This window comes from Alligator mississippiensis, chromosome 7, assembly GCF_030867095.1.
Source record: "Alligator mississippiensis isolate rAllMis1 chromosome 7, rAllMis1, whole genome shotgun sequence".
NCBI lineage: Eukaryota > Metazoa > Chordata > Crocodylia > Alligatoridae > Alligator > Alligator mississippiensis.
The window spans coordinates 63,292,341-63,298,623 of NC_081830.1; positions in this window are offsets into that span (position 1 = coordinate 63,292,341).

The following is a 6,283-nucleotide window of genomic DNA, read 5'->3' on the forward strand; positions in this document are numbered from 1 at the left end:
AGACAGGGAGCAGCTGGTGGCTGTTTCTTCCCTCCCCTTGAGTCTACAGGACAGGCAAGAGCAGCTGTCCCCCACACCTTCTCCAGAACAGTGGCCCTAGTCCTGGGAAGGCACAAGAGCCTTCCCTCCAGTTAAATTGGGGGAAAGTGTGCAGATGTTTAGTCTCCCAGGAGAAACTCTCCTGGGAGCAATTTAACCCTGGATGCTCCTGGGTTATTTTTCTCTCAGAGCAGCCATTTTTGCTTTGAGAGAAAAAGTTTGAATGTCTCCACACTTTTCTTTTCTACTAGGAGAATGGCAAGTCTCCCACTAGAAATATCTGTATGCGGCCAAAATCTCTAACTAGCGATGAACAGAGATGATCAAACACCAGAATGATTTAGGACTATATCGTTAATAAAAGTGGCAAAATTCCTTGAATTCTGTATTAGATACAGAACTTAATCAACAGTTGCTCGGGCTTCCTTCCCTTTGCTCTCAAAGGTTGAATATTGCAACAGTGCATCAAGTGTAGGACAGGCTACTGCAACAAAGGTCATATCTATATTGCCTCCTTGTTAAGCCTGGGGCTGCTTCCAAAAATTAATTCCCACCTAAGCAGTACTTCTCCATAGACAAAACTCAGCAATTAGGCAGCGCAAGTGGTTTCTCCTATGCCATTCCCCATAATAGTTATGATTAAGTAACTAGCTAGAAACAAAGCAGATCTCTATTAACTGATGTAACATTAGACCTCAGGTAAGATATTAATGTAAAGCTCTCAAAGATTTGTCCAGATCAGCCTTCTGACTTTGGATTTGGAGAGACCACACCTAACTCTAAAGACAACTTTATCTTAATGAAGCACTACAATTCACTAAGTCACTTTACAGTGTTACAATTCAAAGAAAGGACAAGCCTGAGACTCTTTCCAATACAGAAAATGCCAGTCTGACATCACTGAAATACAGAGCAGCAAGCTTTACTTGCCAAGGTGAATTTGGCACTCCAACCCTCAGAGCTCAGTTATGCTGGCATTTGTCATGCATACTTGAGTTTTATTATGAACTAAGAGGAGGAGTAATGTTTTAAAGAGATTTCAATTGTTAAAGAATTCTCATTTACTTTGTTCTTTTGCCTCACTTTCAATAAAGATATTGGGTCAAAGCATCAAGAAGTGGGCCCAAAGGTCATTTTCACTCAAATCTATAGATGTTCATCCACACATACATTACACATACTTTATGTGTTCTTGGGTGGAGGCTTAGCAGGCAGGCATAACAGGCAGTAGACATTTCCTATACAAAAATCTTTTCAGCATTAACTTCTACACCATACTTTGATCTACCTCAGGAAGAAATACTGTGTAAGCACAGCTGGAAATATAAGGGCAGTCTTCTTTTTAGCAGGGAAGAGTAGGTATAGACCCTGTATAGTCCTGTGCAATTAAAGGGATTTTCCTTTCACCATCTCTGTGGGACTAAAAAACCTCCTCCTTTCTAAGACCATACAGTATTCTCATCTCCCATGCTCCTGCAAGCTTCCTGATGTGTTGTTTTCCCTTTCTATGTGTTCTTAACAAAGAAAAATGTCAACTCATAATTTAGTGCTAGTAGTTTTAACAAATAAGGGATGAAGCTTGAAACATAGCTGGGGACATATAGTATATCTGGATTTATAGCATGATTTCTTCTCAACAGTGATGTGCCTGATATTCTGGGAAATGCCAGCATCTGCCATTACATTTAGGATAATTTCCCTACTCAGTGACTCATAATAAAAATGTATGACTACAGCACAAGGCAAAGTGACAATTGTTAAGTAATATGTGATTTATGCCAAGCAGTGGTATTATGTTTTAGATATCGATGTAACCTCTCTCCCACCCCCACATCTAAAACCTTTGTTTAGTCTTTGTTGTTTCAAAGTTGCTAACTGAATAGATTTGTCTGCAAAGCTCATAAGTCCTTTTCTGCATCTTTAGGTGCCTAAAAACCTCTGCAAATCCCGTCTGAAATGACAAGAAGCAGCAGCAATCCACTACGAATTGAGCAAGGGAACCTACTCCTAGCAAGCAAAAACTGCATTAAGCTTGCCTGACAGTAAAGGTACACATTACACTTAGACCATATTCATGGCACTTAAGCTTTAACATGTGGATACCCACATTTAAACTTGAGCTAAGTACTCTCTGAGCATCTCAAAGTTAGGCCACTTCAGGCAAGAGTTACATTTAAATGGTACGACTTAGCTCATGCTAGAATAACTTCAGTCTGCTCCACAGAGATGAAACAAGGAATTTGCAGCCCTCTAGCATCCCAAGCTGTACTGCTCCCAGTGTCACCCTCCTGCCACCCAAAGGCAGGGATAGAACCCAAGCGCCCCTATACACGAGCACAGAGGCTGCTCCGACGTGCTGGACCTCCAGTGCATCAGAGCAGACCGATTAATCAAATCTTCTGGAGAGTGGCAATTGCCACGCTCCAACAGCCTCCTGCATCTTGTGTACCAGTGTCCCCGCACTTAAAAACTATGGTGTGGTGCTTTATCTAAAGCTCATCAAATGAGTTTTGGTTCAAGCATGCCTGCCACCATTTTTAAGTGCAGGGATGCTGATATAAGAGATGCAGCAGTGGTTGAACTAGAGCAGTTTTCAGAGCCACTCTAATTAAAGTGCCACCACCCCCCGGGCAGGCAAGAAATGATATTAACCCTCAACATGCAACAGCTCACAGTACATTCTGATTTTACTCCTGTTTAACATTTCACAGATTTAGTCTAAATGTAACATTTAATTTCATCCTGAGGTAAAAAGCACTGTTTATTTTATGTGTGTTAAAATTTGAGAAGGAATATAGAGAAATGTATTGAAAATGACAATAATAGATTTGATTAAAGTAAATCTTGTGTAGGCTTGTGGAAAATGAACAACATCATAAAAAAAGGAAAGACAGGGAAAAAAAACACTTTGGTCTGAATGGAGCATTCAGTGCTAAGTGGAAGAAGCAAGCCCTAAGAAGCTCAGCTGAGAAAAAGCTAAACATATCTGAGTAGGTTGTGCTCATTATGAGAATGGTAAATACACTACCATGTGGTACAGGGATATTTTTAATTCAATAGTTATTGTAAAAAGAAAACAATTCTAGTTTATCTTATTTTCAGTGCTTCTCCTACAAAACCACCTGGCTCTAGTACTTTAGAAATATATATAATGCCTGTCATTGATAGCTCTCCCAGCAGATTATAATTTATATTTCCTTCAAAAAGGTGTGATATACTTTGTCCTTTTATGACCTTTATCCTTTAGCAGAGAAAATGTTCTTCTCTCTCAAGCAAAACCTTCATCTCGTGCCAACCAGCGTGTTTGTCATCTGTTTTGAAGCTCTGCATGCCGCTCTAGTTAATAATAGTTGCTTCTTATACCACTGAAAAAAACATAATCGATATTCTTAGAAAATATAATGGTATTAAATGTTTTCAATTTTTTTGTGAATTAAAACTAAAGCAAAAACCAAAAGAAACAAAAAAACCCCTACAATCAAGAGAAAAAAAATTCGTAATAGTTACGTTATATATTTTAGCAATTTGGGTGTGAATAAGGACAAAGTGTAACATTACAGGTTTCCTAGTGTTAGGCAGTCATTGAACAATAACCTATCAGATATAGGAAATGTGCCAAAGTCCTCAGGTTTTCCTGTATGCTTCTACTGTTGTTCATAGGTAAGGCAATGGTAAAATGACAATAATAAATAAGCCTCCTGGATGGAAAAAAGAAATGAAAGCAAACAAGGGTGAATGGCCCTTAGAAAGGAGCAGCTCTTGTCGTTTAAGAAAAATAAGCAGTTGAAGTTTGAGCTTGCAATTGACTTGAAATAGACTTTTAAACAGTCTCATTAATGTCAAGGTGAGTCATATTATTTAACAATTACTAGTGAATTTACCATCTGGTTGCAAGTCTCTTTGCAAGATTTGCTTGTTTAATTATGCAAATAAAGAAAGTAGGATGATCCAAGCCAGATATAGGCAACATATTGTGATATTTTGATTTTCACCAGAGAGAAAAATTGGCTTTGAGAACATGACAGAAAACAGACCATCAAAACTCTTGATGCAAAATACATAAACCAACAAATTAATATTTATGCAGATGATTTTCATTTTTAAATATGCAATTCAGTCTGGTGGTTTAAAGAGCCTATTAAGGTTTTAAAGTGCACATCCTTTTGGAGTATTTGGATTTGATTCCTAGTGTCACTAAGGATGTTAAAATCATATATTCAGTAGCTAGTGTTTCTAAGGCATGCCAACAAGATAATAGGTCCCACTTATCAGAACTATCTCACTCCACTGAGCTCTGGCTTGCTTCAGTCAAATGACAAAAATGAAAGGTTTCAGCTCATCCAAAATATATTGCAGCATTCCTGACTTCTGCCTGTTGCTATGCATCAACAGTACAGGAACCAATTACAAGATGCATGACTATGGGAATGAGGGGTAGCAAAAAACCTCACAATTTCCAAGATGGCTAGAAAGCTGTACAAATATATGGCACTCTGTAAATGGGAATATTTTAAGCATCATTAAATCAAATATTCATGTTAATGAGGCTTTCTCGATTCTACACCCTGTTAAAAATATAAGAGAAATTAAAAGGAGTTTAGTGGAGGAAGGGCTGGAGCATTTCACACTGGCAGGGTGAGGGTGGCATTTTGAAAGTAACAACTGCAATGTGTGGCTCATTGCAGCAGGGGGTATTGGTTTCCGCAGGTGTTTCCTCTCCTCTCTGGATGTTGGATCTGAGCATAGAAGGGACATGTGAAAACCTGGCATCCAGAGCTGCAGGCACAGCAGCTAGAGCTGGCTGAGCAGGGGCTTCCACTCCTCTGCAATGTTCTGAAACACGAGGTCTTGTGATTTGCTTAGATAAGAGCCTTTCCCCAACAAAACAGGAGAGGAAGCCCTACCTTCTCAGAAAGTCTCTGAAGATATCTCTGTGATGCAATTTCTTTCTCCTTTGGCTATTTTGAATGAGGAAGAATAGATCTCAGGTTAGGTATTTCTCTAGCGCTCATCAAGGCAAAGTGTCCTCAGTAGCATCAGCAATACCAATAGATACTGAGGCCTAGGTTTGATATGGATTTAACTATCTCAGATTAAAAGTTACAGTTAAACTCTAGTGATCCTTTAGTAAGAGCACTGTGGTACTGTACAACATTTTCTGTGGTGCAGCCTCACTATGGAGCAGTCACAGTAGCCAAATGATTATGATTAACCGAGTGTTTATGGTCTCAGATTATGCTAGTGTTTACGGTCTCAGACTGCATTAAGCTGATTTTTCTAATATCTCCCTTTGTGGCATTGCTACAGAGTAGAAGTGAAATCGCTTGGTTGTTTTAATTGTGTATTTCTTTTGCTTTAGTGTTTTGATTTCTTTAAAGGGTAATCTTAACACTGACATTTCTTTTTTGTTATGAATGGTTTGAGGGCAATTATAACAGGTCATGTTTTTAGCCCTTTGGTAACTGGGCCATAGTTTCAACTTTAACGCTGACTTAATGGAGCCTTTTTGTTTTGGGATTTCCTTAATTGTTAAACAGTTGCCCTAGGACAATGGCCATGTTGGGAAGAGATGTAGGAGCAACATTACAGTACAAACTTCTAAATTGTGCTTTTTGCTTTCTAATGAAAACAGTAAAAATGCACCAAGTGTATCAAGAAGTCAGAACAGCACAAAACAGCCAGTTAAACAGGATTTACAGGTGTTATGTGGCCAGAACAAAGCAGCAGCCAGACTATAATGGCAAATACGGCCTTTACTTTCTGCTGAATTATTGATATAGGAGGCTGTGTTAGCAAGAATGATGATTTGAAAGTGAGGTCTGAAGAGCCTCATCCCCAAATCCCAATGTCATTGTACTTTCAGTACAACTTCAGCTGTACTGCTTGAATGCACAGCATTGACCAGAGAGCACTGTCTTGTCAGGATGCCTTTCAAGCTCTTACGCCCAAACTAGCTTGCAGCCAGAGAAACGTTAAAGAGCAGTGACTGATGGACCAAGTAATCCACCAGTAAGGTCTCTTGACACATGCAATCAGAGTCCCTCACACTGTTTGAGTAATTATCACTAATTGATTTTATATATGAAAATCAGGTGTAGAAGAAGTATGGTGACTGAGTAAATTACCTCAATGGCCACAAAGCCATTGAACTGACCTTTATATGGTTTATATAAATGCAACAATTAAGTAACTGAGCTTAATTACAATCTAGTTTATTTTCACTCATGTATTTTGGCAAAGGAGC